Below are 23867 nucleotides of genomic sequence, written 5' to 3' on the forward strand. Positions count from 1 at the left end.
GGTTGCTAGGGGCGTGGCTTGGGAGTGGCCAATGATGTGCCCAGTGATTACACTCCGAGTCACAAGTAAAACGGTCCAACCCCCGTGTCTCTACGATGTTCTGATGCGGAGATATAAGGCTTTGTTTACTCTGTTGCTAGGGTACTGTATTTGGTTGCTAGGGGCGTGGCTTGGGAGTGGCCAATGATGTGCCCAGTGATTACACTCCGAGTCACAAGTAAAACGGTCCAAACCCCGTGTCTCTACGATGTTCTGATGCGGAGATATAAGGCTTTGTTTATTCGGTTGCTAGGGTGCTCAAATTTGGTTGCTAGGGGCGTGGCTTGGGAGTGGCCAATGATGTGCCCAATTGTTACACCCCTAGTCACAAGTAAAACGGTCCAACCCCCGTGTCTCTACGATGTTCTGATGCCGAGATATAACTGTTTGTATTTTATGTTGCTAGGGTGCTCAAAAGTGGTTGCTAGGGGCGTGGCTTAGTAAGTCTGTAAGAATCCTGAGAGACTGATTGGATGCCTGAGTAAAATGAGCCCACCCCCATGTCTCTATGACACTGTGGTGCAAAGATATCCATCCGGGCATTTTATAATGGCAGTCTATGGTATAGGTTGCTAGGGTGCCCAAAATGGTTGCTATGGTAACCTTACACCCCATTGTGGGGTACGTCCTGACAGAGTCTAGCACCCTCTTCAAATTTAGTAACCCACATGTTTCTATGAAATCCTGGCTCGGACCTATGACCCGTCAAAATTTTTGCAATGGTAAGTCTATGGGATTTTGCCCCATTGACTTTTCATTGGGACACTTTTGGGCACCTCTTACACCCCAGGGGTACAACTTACACCCCATTGTGATCTATGTTTTTACAGAGCCTACCACCCTCTTCAAATGTTGTAACCCACATGTTTCTACAAAATCCACGAGCGGAGCTATGACCCATCAAAGTTGGGCCCAATGTTAAGTCAATGGGATTTTTGGGGTGGTTTTACGCCCCCCTTTCGGAAATCCTGCACCCGATCCCTTATAAAAGTCATAGCACACCTCTCCTCAATAATCCGGTCGATTTGAGCCCTCTTTCATGGGTCTACAACAAAGCGTGCGGGACGAGTTAATCGCCGAAAAAAGTGTCCGGATGTAAGAATAAAATATAATAATAATAATATCCCTGAGCAATAGTAATAGTGATGCTTTGCATAAATGCAAGCACCACTAATAATAATAATAAGTATGCAAGATAGTAATAGTGATGCTTTGCATAAATGCAAGCACCACTAATAATAATAATAAGTATGCAAGATAGTAATAGTGATGCTTTGCATAAATGCAAGCACCACTAATAATAATAATAATAATAATAAGTATGCAAGATAGTAATAGTGATGCTTTGCATAAATGCAAGCACCACTAATAATAACTAGATAGGTACATTTCCTGAAGAAAATGTGAAGTGGTGCTTGCCGTGGCAAATTTCGGGGGACAATACATGATTATACTCCAAGCCAAAAGTAAAACAATTCAACCCACATGTCTCTACGATATTCTGATGTGAAGATATAAGGCTTTGTTTATTCGGTTGCTAGGGTACTGTATTTGGTTGCTAGGGAGAAAATTGGCATCCACTAGTGATTACACTCCGAGTCACGAGTCAAACGGTCAAACCCCCGTGTCTCTACGATGTTCTGATGCGGAGATATAAGGCTTTGTTTACTCTGTTGCTAGGGTACTGTATTTGGTTGCTAGGGAAAAAATTGGCATCCACTAGTGATTACACTCCGAGATACGAGTCAAACGGTCCAACCCCCGTGTCTCTGCGATGTTCTGATGTGGAGATAAAAGGCTTTGTTTACTCTGTTGCTAGGGTAATGTATTTGGTTGCTAGGGAGAAAATTGTCATCCACTAGTGATTACCCTCCGAGTCACGAGTCAAACGATCCAACCCCCGTGTCTCTACGATGTTCTGATGCGGAGATATAAGGCTTTGTTTACTCTGTTGCTAGGGTACTGTATTTGGTTGCTAGGGAAAAAAATGACATCCACTAGTGATTACCCTCCGAGTCACGAGTCAAACGGTCCAAACCCCGTGTCTCTACGATGTTCTGATGCGGAGATATAAGGCTTTGTTTACTCTGTTGCTAGGGTACTGTATTTGGTTGCTAGGGAAAAAAATGGCATCCACTAGTGATTACCCTCCGAGTCACGAGTCAAACGGTCCAACCCCCGTGTCTCTACGATGTTCTGATGCGGAGATATAAGGCTTTGTTTACTCTGTTGCTAGGGTACTGTATTTGGTTGCTAGGGAAAAAAATTGCATCCACTAGTGATTACCCTCCGAGTCATGAGTCAAACGGTCCAACCCCCGTGTCTCTACGATGTTCTGATGCGGAGATATAAGGCTTTGTTTACTCTGTTGCTAGGGTACTGTATTTGGTTGCTAGGGGCGTGGCTTGGGAGTGGCCAATGATGTGCCCAGTGATTACATTCCAAGTCACAAGTAAAACGGTCCAACCCCCGTGTCTCTACGTTGTTCTGATGCGGAGATATAAGGCTTTGTTTACTCTGTTGCTAGGGTACTGTATTTGGTTGCTAGGGGCGTGGCTTGGGAGTGGCCAATGATGTGCCCAGTGATTACACTCCGAGTCACAAGTAAAACGGTCCAGCCCCCGTGTCTCTACGATGTTCTGATGCGGAGATATAAGGCTTTGTTAACTCTGTTGCTAGGGTACTGTATTTGGTTGCTAGGGGCGTGGCTTGGGAGTGGCCAATGATGTGCCCAGTGATTACACTCCGAGTCACAAGTAAAACGGTCCAACCCCCGTGTCTCTACGATGTTCTGATGCGGAGATATAAGGCTTTGTTTACTCTGTTGCTAGGGTACTGTATTTGGTTGCTAGGGGCGTGGCTTGGGAGTGGCCAATGATGTGCCCAGTGATTACACTCCGAGTCACAAGTAAAACGGTCCAACCCCCGTGTCTCTACGATGTTCTGATGCGGAGATATAAGGCTTTGTTTACTCTGTTGCTAGGGTACTGTATTTGGTTGCTAGGGGCGTGGCTTGGGAGTGGCCAATGATGTGCCCAGTGATTACACTCCGAGTCACAAGTAAAACGGTCCAAACCCCGTGTCTCTACGATGTTCTGATGCGGAGATATAAGGCTTTGTTTATTCGGTTGCTAGGGTGCTCAAATTTGGTTGCTAGGGGCGTGGCTTGGGAGTGGCCAATGATGTGCCCAATTGTTACACCCCTAGTCACAAGTAAAACGGTCCAACCCCCGTGTCTCTACGATGTTCTGATGCCGAGATATAACTGTTTGTATTTTATGTTGCTAGGGTGCTCAAAAGTGGTTGCTAGGGGCGTGGCTTAGTAAGTCTGTAAGGATCCTGAGAGACTGATTGGATGCCTGAGTAAAATGAGCCCACCCCCATGTCTCTATGACACTGTGGTGCAAAGATATCCATCCGGGCATTTTATAATGGCAGTCTATGGTATAGGTTGCTAGGGTGCCCAAAATGGTTGCTATGGTAACCTTACACCCCATTGTGGGGGACGTCCTGACAGAGTCTAGCACCCTCTTCAAATTTAGTAACCCACATGTTTCTATGAAATCCTGGCTCGGACCTATGACCCGTCAAAATTTTTGCAATGGTAAGTCTATGGGATTTTGCCCCATTGACTTTTCATTGGGGCACTTTTGGGCACCTCTTACACCCCAGGGGTACAACTTACACCCCATTGTGATCCATGTTCTTACAGAGCCTACCACCCTCTTCAAATGTTGTAACCCACATGTTTCTACAAAATCCTCGAGCGGAGCTATGACTCGTCAAAGTTGGGCGCAATGTAAAGTCAATGGGACGTTTTCGGGAGGTTTTTCGCGCCCCTTTCGGAAATCATGCACCCTATCGCTTATAAAAGTCATAGCACACCTCTCCTCAATAATCCGGTCGATTTGAGCCCTAATTTATGGGTCTACGACAAAGCGTGCGGGACGAGTTACGCGCCGAAAAAGTGTCCAGAAAAAGAAGAATAATAATAACTAGATAGGTACATTTCCTAAAGAAAATGTGAGTGGTGCTTGCCGTGGCAAAATTCTGGGGAACATAGGATTATACTTCAAGCCAAAATTAAAACGATCCAACTCCCGTGTCTCTACGATGTTCTGATGCGGAGAAATAAGGCTATGTTTATCCGGTTGCTAGGGTACTGTATTTGGTTGCTAGGGAAAAAATTGGCATCCCATAGTGATTACCCGCCGAGTCACGAGTCAAACGGTCCAACCCCCGTGTCTCTACGATGTTCTGATGCGGAGATATAAGGCTTTGTTTACTCTGTTGCTAGGGTACTGTATTTGGTTGCTATGGAAAAAATTGGCATCCCATAATGATTACACTCTGAGTCACGAGTCAAACGGTCCAACCCCCATGTCTCTACGATGTTCTGATGCGGAGATATAAGGCTTTGTTTACTCTGTTGCTAGGGTACTGTATTTGGTTGCTAGGGAAAAAATTGGCATCCCATAATGATTACACTCTGAGTCACGAGTCAAACGGTCCAACCCCCATGTCTCTACGATGTTCTGATGCGGAGATATAAGGCTTTGTTTACTCTGTTGCTAGGGTACTGTATTTGGTTGCTAGGGAAAAAATTGGCATCCCATAATGATTACACTCTGAGTCACGAGTAATACGGTCCAACCCCCATGTCTCTATGATGTTCTGATGCGGAGATATAAGGCTTTGTTTACTCTGTTGCTAGGGTACTGTATTTGGTTGCTAGGGAAAAAAATTGGCATCCCATAATGATTACACTCTGAGTCACGAGTCAAACGGTCCAACCCCCATGTCTCTACGATGTTCGGATGCGGAGATATAACTGTTTGAATTTTATGTTGCTAGGGTGCTGAAAAGTGGTTGCTAGGGGCGTGGCTTAGTAAGTCTTTAAGGATCCTGAGAAACTGATTGGATGCCTGAGTAAAATGAGCCCACCCCCATGTCTCTATGACACTCTGGTGCAAAGATATCCATCTGGGCATTTTATAATGGCAGTCTATGGGAGATGTTGCTAGGGTGCCCAAAATTGTTGCTAGGGGCGTGGCTTAATAGCTTTGGGGTGATCCTAAGAGGTTGATTGGATGCCTGAGTATAATGAGCCCACCCCCATGTCTCTACGACATTCTAAAGTGAAGATATTCCATCTGGGACGCTTTTATTCCCTTTTATGGGCATGTTTCCTGCCCCATTATAAGTCAATGGGAAATTTTGGGGGCCTCTTACACCCCAGGGGTACAACTTACACCCCATTGTGATCCATGTTCTTACAGAGCCTACCACCCTCTTCAAATGTTGTAACCCACATGTTTCTATAAAATCCTCGAGCGGAGCTATGACCTGTCAAAGTTGGGCGCAATGTTAAGTCAATGGGATTTTTCGGGTGGTTTTTCGCCCCCCTTTCAGAAATCCTGCACCCGATCCCTTATAAAAGTCATAGCACACCTCTCCTCAATAATCCGGTCGATTTGAGCCCTCTTTCGTGGGACTACGTTAAACCGTGCGGGACGAGTTACGCGCCGAAAAAGTGTCCAGAAAAAGAAGAATAATAACTAGATAGGTACATTTCCTGAAGAAAATGTGAAGTGGTGCTTGCCGTGGCAAAATTCTCGGGACAAAATATGATTATACTCCATCCCAAAAGTAAAACGTTCCAACCCCCGTGTCTCTATGAGGTTTTGATGCAGAGATATAAGGCTTTGTTTATGCGGTTGCTAGGGTACTGTTTTGGTTGCTATGGAAAAAATTTGGCATCCACTAGTGATTACACTCAGAGTCACGAGTTAAACGGTCCAACCCCCGTGTCTCTACGATGTTCTGATGCGGAGATATAAGGCTTTGTTTACTCTGTTGCTAGGGTACTGTATTTGGTTGCTAGGGAAAAAATTGGCATCCACTAGTGATTACACTCCGAGATACGAGTCAAACGGTCCAACCCCCGTGTCTCTGCGATGTTCTGATGTGGAGAAAAAAGGCTTTGTTTACTCTGTTGCTAGGGTAATGTATTTGGTTGCTAGGGAGAAAATTGGCATCCACTAGTGCTTACACTCCGAGTCACGAGTCAAACGGTCCAAACCCCGTGTCTCTACGATGTTCTGATGCGGAGATATAAGGGTTTGTTTACTCTGTTGCTAGGGAGCTGTATTTGGTTGCTAGGGAAAAAATGGCATCCACTAGTGATTACCCTCCGAGTCATGAGTCAAACGGTCCAAACCCCATGTCTCTACGATGTTCTGATGCGGAGATATAAGGCTTTGTTTACTCTGTTGCTAGGGTACTGTATTTGGTTGCTAGGGAAAAAAATGGCATCCACTTGTGATTACCCTCCGAGTCACGAGTCAAACGGTCCAACCCCCGTGTCTCTACGATGTTCTGATGCGGAGATATAAGGCTTTGTTTACTCTGTTGCTAGGGTACTGTATTTGGTTGCTAGGGAAAAAAATGGCATCCACTTGTGATTACCCTCCGAGTCACGAGTCAAACGGTCCAAACCCCGTGTCTCTACGATGTTCTGATGCGGAGATATAAGGCTTTGTTTACTCCGTTGCTAGGGTACTGTATTTGGTTGCTAGGGAAAAATTGGCATCCCATAATGATTACACTTTGAGTCACGAGTCAAACGGTCCAACCCCCGTGTCTCTACGATGTTCTGATGTGGAGATATAAGGCTTTGTTTACTCTGTTGCTAGGGTACTGTATTTGGTTGCTAGGGAAAAAATTGACATCCCATAGTGATTACACTCTGAGTCACGAGTCAAACGGTCCAACCCCCGTGTCTCTACGATGTTCTGATGCCGAGATATAACTGTTTGATTTTTAAGTTGCTAGGGTGCTCAAAAGTGGTTGCTAGGGGCGTGGCTTAATTCCTATGTAAGGATCCTGAGAGACTGATTGGGTGCCTGAGTAAAATGAGCCCACCCCCATGTCTCTGTGACAGTGTGATGCAAAGATATCCATCTGGGCATTTTATAATGGCAGTCTATGGGAGATGTTGCTAGGGTGCCCAAAATTGTTGCTAGGGGCGTGGCTTAATAGCTCTGGGATGATCCTGAGAGACTGATTGGATGCCCGAGGGAAATGAGCCCACCCACTTATCTCTATGACACTGTAAAGCAAAGATATCCCATCTGGAACTGTTTTATTCCCTTATATGGGCATGTTTCCTGCCCCATTATAAGTCAATGGGAATTTTTGGGTGCCTCTTACACCCCAGGGGTACAACTTACACCCCATTGTGATCCATGTTCTTACAGAGCCTACCACCCTCTTCAAATGTTGTAACCCACATGTTTCTATAAAATCCTCTAGCGGAGCTATGACCTGTCAAAGTTGGGCGCAATGTTAAGTCAATGGGATTTTTCGGGTGGTTTTTTGCCCCCCTTTCAGAAATCCTGCACCCGATCCCTTATAAAAGTCATAGCACACCTCTCCTCAATAATCCGGTCATTTGAGCCCTCTTTCGTGGGACTACGTTAAACCGTGCGGGACGAGTTACGCGCCGAAAAAGTGTCCAGAAAAAGAAGAATAATAATTATAAATAATAAGTATGAGCAATAGTAATAGTGATGCCTTGCATAAATGCAAGCACCACTAATTATAAATAATAAGTATGAGCAATAGTAATAGTGATGCCTTGCATAAATGCAAGCACCACTAATAACTAGATAGGTACATTTCCTGAAGAAAATGTGAGTGGTGCTTGCCGTGGCAAATTTCAGGGGACAATTTATGATTATACTCCAAGCCAAAAGTAAAATGGTCCAACCCCCATGTCTCTACGATGTTCTGATGTGGAGATATAAGGCTTTGTTTACTCTGTTGCTAGGGTACTGTATTTGGTTGCTAGGGGCGTGGCTTGGGAGTGGCCAATGATGTGCCCAGTGATTACACTCCGAGTCACAAGTAAAACGGTCCAAACCCCGTGTCTCTACGATGTTCTGATGCGGAGATATAAGGCTTTGTTTATTCGGTTGCTAGGGTGCTCAAATTTGGTTGCTAGGGGCGTGGCTTGGGAGTGGCCAATGATGTGCCCAATTGTTACACCCCTAGTCACAAGTAAAACGGTCCAACCCCCGTGTCTCTACGATGTTCTGATGCCGAGATATAACTGTTTGTATTTTATGTTGCTAGGGTGCTCAAAAGTGGTTGCTAGGGGCGTGGCTTAGTAAGTCTGTAAGGATCCTGAGAGACTGATTGGATGCCTGAGTAAAATGAGCCCACCCCCATGTCTCTATGACACTGTGGTGCAAAGATATCCATCCGGGCATTTTATAATGGCAGTCTATGGTATAGGTTGCTAGGGTGCCCAAAATGGTTGCTATGGTAACCTTACACCCCATTGTGGGGGACGTCCTGACAGAGTCTAGCACCCTCTTCAAATTTAGTAACCCACATGTTTCTATGAAATCCTGGCTCGGACCTATGACCCGTCAAAATTTTTGCAATGGTAAGTCTATGGGATTTTGCCCCATTGACTTTTCATTGGGGCACTTTTGGGCACCTCTTACACCCCAGGGGTACAACTTACACCCCATTGTGATCCATGTTCTTACAGAGCCTACCACCCTCTTCAAATGTTGTAACCCACAAGTTTCTACAAAATCCTCGAGCGGAGCTATGACTCGTCAAAGTTGGGCGCAATGTTAAGTCAATGGGATTTTTTGGGTGGTTTTTCGCCCCCCTTTCGGAAATCCTGCACCCGATCGCTTATAAAAGTCATAGCACACCTCTCCTCAATAAGCCGGTCGATTTGAGCCCTAATTTATGGGTCTACGACAAAGCATGCGGGACGAGTTACGCGCCGAAAAAGTGTCCAGAAAAAGAATAATAATAACTAGATAGGTACATTTCCTGAAGAAAATGTGAGTGGTGCTTGCCGTGGCAAATTTCGGGGGACAATTTATGATTATACTCCAAGGCAAAAGTCAAACAGTCCAACCCTCATGTCTCTATGATGTTCTTATGCGGAGATATGAGGCTTTGTTTACTCTGTTGCTAGGGTACTGTATTTGGTTGCTAGGGAAAAAATTGGCATCCCATAATGATTACACTCCGAGTCACGAGTCAAACAGTCCAACCCCCGTGTCTCTACGATGTTCTGATGCGGAGATATAAGGCTTTGTTTACTCTGTTGCTAGGGTACTGTCTTTGGTTGCTAGGGAAAAAATTGGCATCCCATAATGATTACACTCTGAGTCATGAGTCAAACGGTCCAACCCCCGTGTCTCTACGATGTTCTGATGCGGAGATAATGAAGCTAGCATGATTAACATGAAGCTAGCATGATTAGCATGAAGCTAGCATGATTAGCATGAAGTTAGCATGAAGTTAGCATGATTACCATGAAGCTAACATGAAGCTAGCATGATTAACATTAAGCATGATTAACATTAGCATGATTAGCATGAAGTTAGCATAAAGCTAGCATGATTACCATGAAGTTAACATGAAGCTAGCATGATTAGCATGAAGCTAGCACGATGCTAACATGAATAGCATGAAGTTAGCATGAAGCTAGCATGATGCTAACATGAATTAGCATGATGCTAACATGAATTAGCATGAAGCTAGCATGAATTAGCATGAAGCTACTATGATGCTAACATGAATTAGCATGAAGCTAACATGAATTAGCATGAAGTTAGCATGATGCTAACATGAATTAACATAAAGCTAGCATGAAGCTAACATGAATTAGCATAAAGCTAGCACAATGCTTACATGAATTAGCATGAAGCTAGCACGATGCTAACATGAATTGGCATGAAGCTAGCACGATGCTAACATGAATTAGCATGAAGCTAGCACGATGCTAACATGAATTAGCATGAAGCTAGCACAATGCTAAAATGAAGAAGCATGAAGTTAGCATAATGTTAACATGAATTAGCATGAAGCTAGCATGATGCTAACATAAATTAGCATGAAGCTAGCATGATGCTAACATAAATAAGCATCAAGCTAGCATGATGCTAACATTATTTAGCATGAAGTTCGCAAGATATATTATGAAATTAGCATAAAGCTAGCATGAAACTAGCATGAAGCTAGTATGACCTAGCATGAAGCAAGCATGAAGCTAACATGACCCAAACACCCAACCCCCATGTCTCTATGAAGTTCGGATCCAGAGATATAAGGCTTTGTTTATTATGTTGCTAGGGTGCTCATATTTCGTTGCTAGGGGCGTGGCTTAATACCTATGTAAGGATCCTGAGAGACTGATTGGATGCCTGAGTAAAATGAGCCCACCCCCATGTCTCTATGACACTGTGGTGCAAAGATATCCATCTGGGCATTTTATAATGGCAGTCTATGGGAGATGTTGCTAGGGTGCCCAAAATTGTTGCTAGGGGCGTGGCTTAATAGCTCTGGGATGATCCTGAGAGACTGATTGGATGCCCGAGTAAAATGAGCCCACCCACTTATCTCTACGACACTGTAAAGCAAAGATATTCCATCTGGAACTGCTTTATTCCCTTATATGGGCATGTTTCCTGCCCCATTTTAAGTCAATGGGAATTTTCGGGTGCCTCTTACACCCCAGGGGTACAACTTACACCCCAATGTCATGTATGTTCTTACAGAGTCTACCACCCTCTTCAAATGTTATAACCCACATGTTTCTTCAAAATCCTCGAGCGGAGCTATGAGTTGTCAAAGTTGGGCCCAATGTTAAGTCAATGGGATTTTTCGGGTGGTTTTTCGCCCCCCTTTCGGAAATCCTGCACCCGATCCCTTATAAAAGTCATAGCAGACGTGTCCTCAATAAGCCGGTCGTTTTGAGCCCTGTTTCATTGGTCTACGACAAACCGTGTGGGACGAGTTACGCGCCGAAAAAGTGTCCAGATATAAGAATAAATAAAGATACTAGATAGGTACATTTCCTGAAGAAAATGTGAGTGGTGCTTGCCGTGGCAAAATTCTGGGGAACATATATGATTATACTCCAAGCCAAAAGTAAAACGATCCAACTCCTGTGTCTCTACGATGTTCTGATGCGAAGATATTAGGCTTTGTTTACTCTGTTGCTAGGGTACTGTATTTGGTTGCTAGGGAAAAAATTGGCATCCCATAGTGATTACACTCTGAGTCACGAGTCAAACGGTCCAACCCCCGTGTCTCTATGATGTTCTGATGTGGAGATATAAGGCTTTGTTTACTCTGTTGCTAGGGTACTGTATTTGGTTGCTAGGGGCGTGGCTTGGGAGTGGCCAATGATGTGCCCAGTGATTACACTCCGAGTCACAAGTAAAACGGTCCAACCCCCGTGTCTCTACGATGTTCTGATGCGGAGATATAAGGCTTTGTTTACTCTGTTGCTAGGGTACTGTATTTGGTTGCTAGGGGCGTGGCTTGGGAGTGGCCAATTATGTGCCCAGTGATTACACTCCGAGTCACAAGTAAAACGGTCCAACCCCCGTGTCTCTACGATGTTCTGATGCGGAGATATAAGGCTTTGTTTACTCTGTTGCTAGGGTACTGTATTTGGTTGCTAGGGGCGTGGCTTGGGAGTGGCCAATGATGTGCCCAGTGATTACACTCCGAGTCACAAGTAAAACGGTCCAAACCCCGTGTCTCTACGATGTTCTGATGCGGAGATATAAGGCTTTGTTTACTCTGTTGCTAGGGTACTGTATTTGGTTGCTAGGGGCGTGGCTTGGGAGTGGCCAATTATGTGCCCAGTGATTACACTCCGAGTCACAAGTAAAACGGTCCAACCCCCGTGTCTCTACGATGTTCTGATGCGGAGATATAAGGCTTTGTTTACTCTGTTGCTAGGGTACTGTATTTGGTTGCTAGGGGCGTGGCTTGGGAGTGGCCAATGATGTGCCCAGTGATTACACTCCGAGTCACAAGTAAAACGGTCCAAACCCCGTGTCTCTACGATGTTCTGATGCGGAGATATAAGGCTTTGTTTATTCGGTTGCTAGGGTGCTCAAATTTGGTTGCTAGGGGCGTGGCTTGGGAGTGGCCAATGATGTGCCCAATTGTTACACCCCTAGTCACAAGTAAAACGGTCCAACCCCCGTGTCTCTACGATGTTCTGATGCCGAGATATAACTGTTTGTATTTTATGTTGCTAGGGTGCTCAAAAGTGGTTGCTAGGGGCGTGGCTTAGTAAGTCTGTAAGGATCCTGAGAGACTGATTGGATGCCTGAGTAAAATGAGCCCACCCCCATGTCTCTATGACACTGTGGTGCAAAGATATTCATCCGGGCATTTTATAATGGCAGTCTATGGTATAGGTTGCTAGGGTGCCCAAAATGGTTGCTATGGTAACCTTACACCCCATTGTGGGGGACGTCCTGACAGAGTCTAGCACCCTCTTCAAATTTAGTAACCCACATGTTTCTATGAAATCCTGGCTCGGACCTATGACCCGTCAAAATTTTTGCAATGGTAAGTCTATGGGATTTTGCCCCATTGACTTTTCATTGGGGCACTTTTGGGCACCTCTTACACCCCAGGGGTACAACTTACACCCCATTGTGATCCATGTTCTTACAGAGCCTACCACCCTCTTCAAATGTTGTAACCCACATGTTTCTACAAAATCCTCGAGCGGAGCTATGACTCGTCAAAGTTGGGCGCAATGTTAAGTCAATGGGATTTTTTGGGTGGATTTTCGCCCCCCTTTCGGAAATCCTGCACCCGATCGCTTATAAAAGTCATAGCACACCTCTCCTCAATAAGCCGGTCGATTTGAGCCCTAATTTATGGGTCTACGACAAAGCGTGCGGGACGAGTTACGCGCCGAAAAAGTGTCCAGAAAAAGAATAATAATAATAATAATAATAAGTATGAGCAATAATAATAGTGATGCCTTGCATAAATGCAAGCACCACTAATAATAATAATAAGTATGCAAGATAGTAATAGTGATGCTTTGCATAAATGCAAGCACCACTAATAACTAGATAGGTACATTTCCTGAAGAAAATGTGAGTGGTGCTTGCCGTGGCAAATTTCAGGGGACAATATATGATTATACTCCAAGCCAAAAGTAAAATGGTCCAACCCACGTGTCTCTACGATGTTCTGAAGCAGAGATATAAGGATTTGTTTACTCTGTTGCTAGGGTACTGTATTTGGTTGCTAGGGGAAAAAATGGCATCCACTAGTGATTACCCTCCGAGTCACGAGTCAAACGGTCCAACCCCCATGTCTTTACGATGTTCTGATGCGGAGTTATAAGGCTTTGTTTACTCTGTTGCTAGGGTACTGTATTTGGTTGCTAGGGAAAAAAATGGCATCCACTAGTGATTACATGCCGAGTCACAAGTAAAATGGTCCAACCCCCGTGTTTCTACGATGTTCTGAAGCAGAGATATAAGGCTTTGTTTACTCTGTTGCTAGGGTACTGTATTTGGTTGCTAGGGAAAAAAATGGCATCCACTAGTGATTACCCTCCGAGTCACGAGTCAAACGGTCCAATCCCTGTGTCTCTATGATGTTCTGATGTGGAGATATAAGGCTTTGTTTACTCTGTTGCTAGGGTACTGTATTTGGTTGCTAGGGAAAAAAATGGCACCCACTAGTGATTACCCTCCGAGTCACGAGTCAAACGGTCCAAACCCCATGTCTCTACGATGTTCTGATGTGGAGATATTAGGCTTTGTTTATTCGGTTGCTAGGGTACTGTATTTGGTTGCTAGGGAAAAAAATGGGATCCACTAGTGATTACCCTCCGAGTCACGAGTCAAACGGTCCAACCCCCGTGTCTCTACGATGTTCTGATGCGGAGATATAAGGCTTTGTTTACTCTGTTGCTAGGGTACTGTATTTGGTTGCTAGGGAAAAAAATTGCATCCACTAGTGATTACCCTCCGAGTCATGAGTCAAACGGTCCAACCCCCATGTCTCTACGATGTTCTGATGCGGAGATATAAGGCTTTGTTTACTCTGTTGCTAGGGTACTGTATTTGGTTGCTAGGGAAAAAAATGGCATCCACTAGTGATTACCCTCCGAGTCACGAGTCAAACGGTCCAAACCCCATGTCTCTACGATGTTCTGATGCGGAGATATAAGGCTTTGTTTACTCTGTTGCTAGGGTACTGTATTTGGTTGCTAGGGAAAAAAATGGCATCCACTAGTGATTACCCTCCGAGTCATGAGTCAAACGGTCCAACCCCCATGTCTCTATGATGTTCTGATGCGGAGATATAAGGCTTTGTTTACTCTGTTGCTAGGGTACTGTATTTGGTTGCTAGGGAAAAAAATGGCATCCACTAGTGATTACCCTCCGAGTCATGAGTCAAACGGTCCAACCCCCATGTCTCTATGATGTTCTGATGTGGAGATATAAGGCTTTGTTTACTCTGTTGCTAGGGTACTGTATTTGGTTGCTAGGAAAAAAAATTGCATCCACTAGTGATTACCCTCCGAGTCATGAGTCAAACGGTCCAACCCCCGTGTCTCTACGATGTTCTGATGCGGAGATATAAGGCTTTGTTTACTCTGTTGCTAGGGTACTGTATTTGGTTGCTAGGGAAAAAAATGGCATCCACTAGTGATTACCCTCCGAGTCACGAGTCAAACGGTCCAAACCCCATGTCTCTACGATGTTCTGATGCGGAGATATAAGGCTTTGTTTACTCTGTTGCTAGGGTACTGTATTTGGTTGCTAGGGAAAAAAATGGCATCCACTAGTGATTACCCTCCGAGTCATGAGTCAAACGGTCCAACCCCCATGTCTCTACGATGTTCTGATGTGGAGATATAAGGCTTTGTTTACTCTGTTGCTAGTGTACTGTATTTGGTTGCTAGGGGCGTGGCTTGGGAGTGGCCAATGATGTGCCCAGTGATTACACTCCGAGTCACATTTAAAACGGTCCAACCCCCGTGTCTCTACGATGTTCTGATGCGGAGATATAAGGCTTTGTTTACTCGGTTGCTAGGGTACTGTATTTGGTTGCTGGGGGCGTGGCTTGGAGTGGCCAATTATGTGCCCAGTGATTACACTCCGAGTCACAAGTAAAACGGTCCAACCCCCGTGTCTCTACGATGTTCTGATGCGGAGATATAAGGCTTTGTTTACTCTGTTGCTAGGGTACTGTATTTGGTTGCTAGGGGCGTGGCTTGGGAGTGGCCAATGATGTGCCCAGTGATTACGCTCCGAGTCACAAGTAAAACGGTCTAACCCCCGTGTCTCTACGATGTTCTGATGCGGAGATATAAGGCTTTGTTTACTCTGTTGCTAGGGTACTGTATTTGGTTGCTAGGGGCGTGGCTTGGGAGTGGCCAATTATGTGCCCAGTGATTACACTCCGAGTCACAAGTAAAACGGTCCAACCCCCGTGTCTCTACGATGTTCTGATGCGGAGATATAAGGCTTTGTTTACTCTTTTGCTAGGGTACTGTATTTGGTTGCTAGGGGCGTGGCTTGGGAGTGGCCAATGATGTGCCCAGTGATTACACTCCGAGTCACACGTAAAACGGTCCAACCCCTGTGTCTCTACGATGTTCTGATGCGGAGATATAAGGCTTTGTTTACTCTGTTGCTAGGGTACTGTATTTGGTTGCTAGGGGCGTGGCTTGGGAGTGGCCAATTATGTGCCCAGTGATTACACTCCGAGTCACAAGTAAAACGGTCCAACCCCCGTGTCACTACGATGTTCTGATGCGGAGATATAAGGCTTTGTTTATTCGGTTGCTAGGGTGCTCAAATTTGGTTGCTAGGGGCGTGGCTTGGGAGTGGCCAATGATGTGCCCAATTGTTACACCCCTAGTCACAAGTAAAACGGTCCAACCCCCGTGTCTCTACGATGTTCTGATGCCGAGATATAACTGTTTGTATTTTATGTTGCTAGGGTGCTCAAAAGTGGTTGCTAGGGGCGTGGCTTTGTAAGTCTGTAAGGATCCTGAGAGACTGATTGGATGCCTGAGTAAAATGAGCCCACCCCCATGTCTCTATGACACTGTGGTGCAAAGATATCCATCCGGGCATTTTATAATGGCAGTCTATGGTATAGGTTGCTAGGGTGCCCAAAATGGTTGCTATGGTAACCTTACACCCCATTGTGGGGGACGTCCTGACAGAGTCTAGCACCCTCTGTAAATTTAGTAACCCACATGTTTCTATGAAATCCTGGCTCGGACCTATGACCCGTCAAAATTTTTGCAATGGTAAGTCTATGGGATTTTGCCCCATTGACTTTTCATTGGGGCACTTTTGGGCACCTCTTACACCCCAGGGGTACAACTTACACCCCATTGTGATCCATGTTCTTACAGAGCCTACCACCCTCTTCAAATGTTGTAACCCACATGTTTCTACAAAATCCTCGAGCGGAGCTATGACTCGTCAAAGTTGGGCGCAATGTTAAGTCAATGGGATTTTTTGAGTGGTTTTTCGCCCCCCTTTCGGAAATCCTGCACCCGATCGCTTATAAAAGTCATAGCACACCTCTCCTCAATAAACCGGTCGATTTGAGCCCTATTTTATGGGTCTACGACAAAGCGTGCGGGACGAGTGACGCGCCGAAAAAGTGTCCAGAAAAAGAATAATAATAACTAGATAGGTACATTTCCTGAAGAAAATGTGAAGTGGTGCTTGCCGTGGCAAATTTCGGGGGACAATATATGATTATACTCCAAGCCAAAAGTAAAACAATTCAACCCACATGTCTCTACGATATTCTGATGCGAAGATATAAGGCTTTGTTTATTCGGTTGCTAGGGTACTGTATTTGGTTGCTAGGGAGAAAATTGGCATCCACTAGTGATTACACTCCGAGTCACGAGTCAAACGGTCAAACCCTCGTGTCTCTACGATGTTCTGATGCGGAGATATAAGGCTTTGTTTACTCTGTTGCTAGGGTACTGTATTTGGTTGCTAGGGAAAAAATTGGCATCCACTAGTGATTACACTCCGAGATACGAGTCAAACGGTCCAACCCCCGTGTCTCTACGATGTTCTGATGCGGAGATAAAAGGCTTTGTGTACTCTGTTGCTAGGGTAATGTATTTGGTTGCTAGGGAAAAAATGGCATCCACTAGTGATTTCCCTCCGAGTCACGAGTCAAACGGTCCAACCCCCGTGTCTCTACGATGTTCTGATGCGGAGATATAAGGCTTTGTTTACTCTGTTGCTAGGGTACTGTATTTGGTTGCTAAGGAAAAAAATGGCATCCACTAGTGATTACCCTCCGAGTCACGAGTCAAACGGTCCAACCCCCATGTCTCTACGATGTTCTGATGCGAAGATATAAGGCTTTGTTTACTCTGTTGCTAGGGTACTGTATTTGGTTGCTAGGGAAAAAAATGGGATCCACTAGTGATTACCCTCCGAGTCACGAGTCAAACGGTCCAAACCCCATGTCTCTACGATGTTCTGATGCGGAGATATAAGGCTTTGTTTACTCTGTTGCTAGGATACTGTATTTGGTTGCTAGGGAAAAAAATGGCATCCACTAGTGATTACCCTCCGAGTTATGAGTCAAACGGTCCAACCACCATGTCTCTACGATGTTCTGATGCGGAGATATAAGGCTTTGTTTACTCTGTTGCTAGGGTACTGTATTTGGTTGCTAGGGGCGTGGCTTGGGAGTGGCCAATGATGAGCCCAGTGATTACACTCCGAGTCACAAGTAAAACGGTCCAACCCCCGTGTCTCTAGGATGTTCTGATGCGGAGATATAAGGCTTTGTTTACTCTGTTGCTAGGGTACTGTATTTGGTTGCTAGGGGCGTGGCTTGGGAGTGGCCAATTATGTGCCCAGTGATTACACTCCGAGTCACAAGTAAAACGGTCCAACCCCCGTGTCTCTACGATGTTCTGATGCGGAGATATAAGGCTTTGTTTACTCTGTTGCTAGGGTACTGTATTTGGTTGCTAGGGGCGTGGCTTGGGAGTGGCCAATGATGTGCCCAATTGTTACACCCCTAGTCACAAGTAAAACGGTCCAACCCCCGTGTCTCTACGATGTTCTGATGCCGAGATATAACTGTTTGTATTTTATGTTGCTAGGGTGCTCAAAAGTGGTTGCTAGGGGCGTGGCTTAGTAAGTCTGTAAGGATCCTGAGAGACTGGTTGGATGCCTGAGTAAAATGAGCCCACCCCCATGTCTCTATGACACTGTGCTGCAAAGATATCCATCTGGGCATTTTATAATGGCAGTCTATGGGAGATGTTGCTAGGGTGCTCAAAAGTGGTTGCTAGGGGCGTGGCTTAATAGCTCTGAGATGATCCTGAGAGACTGATTGGATGCCCGAGTAAAATGAGCCCACCCACTTATCTCTACGACACTGTAAAGCAAAGATATCCCATCTGGAACTATTTTATTCCCTTATATGGGCGTGTTCCCTGCCCCATTATAAGTCAATGGGAAATTTCGGGTGCCTCTTACACCCCAGGGGTACAGCTTACACCCCATTGTGATGTATGTTCTTACAGAGCCTACCACCCTCTTCAAATGTTATAACCCACATGTTTCTACCAAATCCTCGAGCGGAGCTATGACCCGTCAAAGTTCGGCCCAATGTTAAGTCAATGGGATTTTTCGGGTGGTTTTTCGCCCCCCTTTCGGAAATCCTGCACCCGATCTCTTATAAAAGTCATAGCACACCTCTCCTCAATAATCCGGTCAATTTGAGCCCTCTTTCGTGTGTCTACGACAAACCGTGTGGGACGAGTTACGCGCCGAAAAAGTGTGCAGACATAAGAATAATAAGATATAATAATAATAATAACTAGATAGGTACATTTCCTGAAGAAAATGTGAAGTGGTGCTTGCCGTGGCAAATTTCGGGGGACAATATATGATTATACTCCAAGCCAAAAGTAAAACAATTCAACCCACATGTCTCTACGATATTCTGATGCGAAGATATAAGGCTTTGTTTATTCGGTTGCTAGGGTACTGTATTTGGTTGCTAGGGAGAAAATTGGCACCCACTAGTGATTACCCTCCGAGTCACGAGTCAAACGGTCCAACCCCCGTGTCTCTACGATGTTCTGATGCGGAGATATAAGGCTTTGTTTACTCTGTTGCTAGGGTACTGTATTTGGTTGCTAGGGAAAAAATTGGCATCCACTAGTGATTACACTCCGAGATACGAGTCAAACGGTCCAACCCCCGTGTCTCTACGATGTTCTGATGCGGAGATATAAGGCTTTGTTTACTCTGTTGCTAGGGTACTGTATTTGGTTGCTAGGGAAAAAAATGGCATCCACTAGTGATTACCCTCCAAGTCACGAGTCAAACGGTCCAAACCCCATGTCTCTACGATGTTCTGATGCGGAGATATAAGGCTTTGTTTACTCTGTTGCTAGGGTACTGTATTTGGTTGCTAGGGAAAAAAATGGCATCCACTAGTGATTACCCTCCGAGTCACGAGTCAAACGGTCCAAACCCCGTGTCTCTACGATGTTCTGATGCTGAGATATAAGGCTTTGTTTACTCTGTTGCTAGGGTACTGTATTTGGTTGCTAGGGAAAAAAATGGCATCCACTTGTGATTACCCTCCGAGTCACGAGTCAAACGGTCCAACCCCCGTGTCTCTACGATGTTCTGATGCGGAGATATAAGGCTTTGTTTACTCTGTTGCTAGGGTACTGTATTTGGTTGCTAGGGAAAAAAATTGCATCCACTAGTGATTACCCTCCGAGTCATGAGTCAAACGGTCCAACCCCCGTGTCTCTACGATGTTCTGATGCGGAGATATGAGGCTTTGTTTACTCTGTTGCTAGGGTACTGTATTTGGTTGCTAGGGAAAAAAATGGCATCCACTAGTGATTACCCTTTGAGTCACGAGTCAAACGGTCCAAACCCCATGTCTCTACGATGTTCTGATGCGGAGATATAAGGCTTTGTTTACTCTGTTGCTAGGGTACTGTATTTGGTTGCTAGGGAAAAAAATGGCATCCACTAGTGATTACCCTCCGAGTCATGAATCAAACGGTCCAACCCCCATGTCTCTACGATGTTCTGATGTGGAGATATAAGGCTTTGTTTACTCTGTTGCTAGGGTACTGTATTTGGTTGCTAGGGGCGTGGCTTGGGAGTTGCCAATGATGTGCCCAGTGATTACACTCCGAGTCACAAGTCAAACGGTCCAACCCCCGTGTCTCTACGATGTTCTGATGCGGAGATATAAGGCTTTGTTTACGCTGTTGCTAGGGTACTGTATTTGGTTGCTAGGGGCGTGGCTTGGGAGTGGCCAATGATGTGCCCAGTGATTACACTCCGAGTCACAAGTAAAACGGTCCAAACCCCGTGTCTCTACGATGTTCTGATGCGGAGATATAAGGCTTTGTTTATTCGGTTGCTAGGGTGCTCAAATTTGGTTGCTAGGGGCGTGGCTTGGGAGTGGCCAATGATGTGCCCAATTGTTACACTCCGAGTCACGAGTCAAACGGTCCAAGCCCCGTGTCTCTACGATGTTCTGATGCGGAGATATAAGGCTTTGTTTACTCTGTTGCTAGGGTACTGTATTTGGTTGCTAGGGGCGTGGCTTGGGAGTGGCCAATGATGTGCCCAGTGATTACACTCCGAGTCACAAGTAAAACGGTCCAAACCCCGTGTCTCTACGATGTTCTGATGCGGAGATATAAGGCTTTGTTTATTCGGTTGCTAGGGTGCTCAAATTTGGTTGCTAGGGGCGTGGCTTGGGAGTGGCCAATGATGTGCCCAATTGTTACACCCCTAGTCACAAGTAAAACGGTCCAACCCCCGTGTCTCTACGATGTTCTGATGCCGAGATATAACTGTTTGTATTTTATGTTGCTAGGGTGCTCAAAAGTGGTTGCTAGGGGCGTGGCTTAGTAAGTCTGTAAGGATCCTGAGAGACTGATTGGATGCCTGAGTAAAATGAGCCCACCCCCATGTCTCTATGACACTGTGGTGCAAAGATATCCATCCAGGCATTTTATAATGGCAGTCTATGGTATAGGTTGCTAGGGTGCCCAAAATGGTTGCTATGGTAACCTTACACCCCATTGTGGGGGACGTCCTGACAGAGTCTAGGACCCTCTTCAAATGTAGTAACCCACATGTTTCTATGAAATCCTGGCTCGGACCTATGACCCGTCAAAATTTTTGCAATGGTAAGTCTATGGGATTTTGCCCCATTGACTTTTCATTGGGGCACTTTTGGGCACCTCTTACACCCCAGGGGTACAACTTACACCCCATTGTGATCCATGTTCTTAAAGAGCCTACCACCCTCTTCAAATGTTATAACCCACATGTTTCTACAAAATCCTCGAGCGGAGCTATGACTCGTCAAAGTTGGGCGCAACGTTAAGTCAATGGGATTTTTTGGGTGGTTTTTCGCCCCCCTTTCGGAAATCCTGCACCCGATCGCTTATAAAAGTCATAGCAGTCCTCTCCTCAATAAGCCGGTCGATTTGAGCCCTAATTTATGGGTCTACGACAAAGCGTGCGGGACGAGTTACGCGCCAAAAAAGTGTCCAGAAAAAGAAGAATAATAACTAGATAGGTACATTTCCTGAAGAAAATGTGAGTGGTGCTTGCCGTGGCATGTTTCAAGGGACAATTTATGATTATACTCCAAGCCAAAAGTCAAACGATCCAACCCCCGTGTCTCTACGATGTTCTGATGCGGAGATATAAGGCTTTGTTTACTCTGTTGCTAGGGTACTGTATATGGTTGCTAGGGAAAAAATTGGCATCCACTAGTGATTACACTTCCAGTCACGAGTCAAACGGTCCAACCCCCATGTCTCTACGATGTTCTGATGCAGAGATATAAGGCTTTGTTTACTCTGTTGCTAGGGTACTGTATTTGGTTGCTAGGGAAAAAATGGCATCCACTAGTGATTACCCTTTGAGTCACGAGTCAAACGGTCCAAACCCCGTGTCTCTACGATGTTCTGATGCGGAGATATAAGGCTTTGTTTACTCTGTTGCTAGGGTACTGTATTTGGTTGCTAGGGGAAACAATGGCATCCACTAGTGATTACCCTCCGAGTTACGAGTCAAACGGTCCAAACCCCGTGTCTCTACGATGTTCTGATGCGGAGATATAAGGCTTTGTTTACTCTGTTGCTAGGGTACTGTATTTGGTTGCTAGGGAAAAAAATGGCATCCACTAGTGATTACCCTCCGAGTCACGAGTCAAACGGTCCAAACCCCGTGTCTCTACGATGTTCTGATGCAGAGATATAAGGCTTTGTTTACTCTGTTGCTAGGGTACTGTATTTGGTTGCTAGGGAAAAAAATGGCATCCACTAGTGATTACCCTCCGAGTCACGAGTCAAACGGTCCAACCCCCGTGTCTCTACGATGTTCTGATGCGGAGATATAAGGCTTTGTTTACTCTGTTGCTAGGGTACTGTATTTGGTTGCTAGGGAAAAAAATTGCATCCACTAGTGATTACCCTCCGAGTCATGAGTCAAACGGTCCAACCCCCGTGTCTCTACGATGTTCTGATGTGGAGATATAAGGCTTTGTTTACTCTGTTGCTAAGGTACTGTATTTGGTTGCTAGGGGCGTGGCTTGGGAGTGGCCAATGATGTGCCCAGTGATTACACTCCGAGTCACAAGTAAAACGGTCCAACCCCCGTGTCTCTACGATGTTCTGATGCGGAGATATAAGGCTTTGTTTACTCTGTTGCTAGGGTACTGTATTTGGTTGCTAGGGGCGTGGCTTGGGAGTGGCCAATTATGTGCCCAGTGATTACACTCCGAGTCACAAGTAAAACGGTCCAAACCCCGTGTTTCTACGATGTTCTGATGCGGAGATATAAGGCTTTGTTTATTCGGTTGCTAGGGTGCTCAAATTTGGTTGCTAGGGGCGTGGCTTGGGAGTGGCCAATGATGTGCCCAATTGTTACACCCCTAGTCACAAGTAAAACGGTCCAACCCCCGTGTCTCTACGATGTTCTGATGCCGAGATATAACTGTTTGTATTTTATGTTGCTAGGGTGCTCAAAAGTGGTTGCTAGGGGCGTGGCTTAGTAAGTCTGTAAGGATCCTGAGAGACTGATTGGATGCCTGAGTAAAATGAGCCCACCCCCATGTCTCTATGACACTGTGGTGCAAAGATATCCATCCGGGCATTTTATAATGGCAGTCTATGGTATAGGTTGCTAGGGTGCCCAAAATGGTTGCTATGGTAACCTTACACCCCATTGTGGGGGACGTCCTGACAGAGTCTAGCACCCTCTTCAAATTTAGTAACCCACATGTTTCTATGAAATCCTGGCTCGGACCTATGACCCGTCAAAATTTTTGCAATGTAAGTCTATGGGATTTTGCCCCATTGACTTTTCATTGGGGCACTTTTGGGCACCTCTTACACCCCAGGGGTACAACTTACACCCCATTGTGATCCATGTTCTTACAGAGCCTACCACCCTCTTCAAATGTTGTAACCCACATGTTTCTACAAAATCCTCGAGCGGAGCTATGACTCGTCAAAGTTGGGCGCAATGTTAAGTCAATGGGATTTTTTGGGTGGTTTTTCGCCCCCCTTTCGGAAATCCTGCACCCGATCGCTTATAAAAGTCATAGCAGTCCTCTCCTCAATAAGCCGGTCGATTTGAGCCCTAATTTATGGGTCTACGACAAAGCGTGCGGGACGAGTTACGCGCCAAAAAAGTGTCCAGAAAAAGAAGAATAATAACTAGATAGGTACATTTCCTGAAGAAAATGTGAGTGGTGCTTGCCGTGGCATGTTTCAAGGGACAATTTATGATTATACTCCAAGCCAAAAGTCAAACGATCCAACCCCCGTGTCTCTACGATGTTCTGATGCGGAGATATAAGGCTTTGTTTACTCTGTTGCTAGGGTACTGTATATGGTTGCTAGGGAAAAAATTGGCATCCACTAGTGATTACACTTCCAGTCACGA

This window comes from Paramisgurnus dabryanus, chromosome 17 (genome assembly GCF_030506205.2).
Source record: "Paramisgurnus dabryanus chromosome 17, PD_genome_1.1, whole genome shotgun sequence".
Classification (NCBI taxonomy): domain Eukaryota; kingdom Metazoa; phylum Chordata; class Actinopteri; order Cypriniformes; family Cobitidae; genus Paramisgurnus; species Paramisgurnus dabryanus.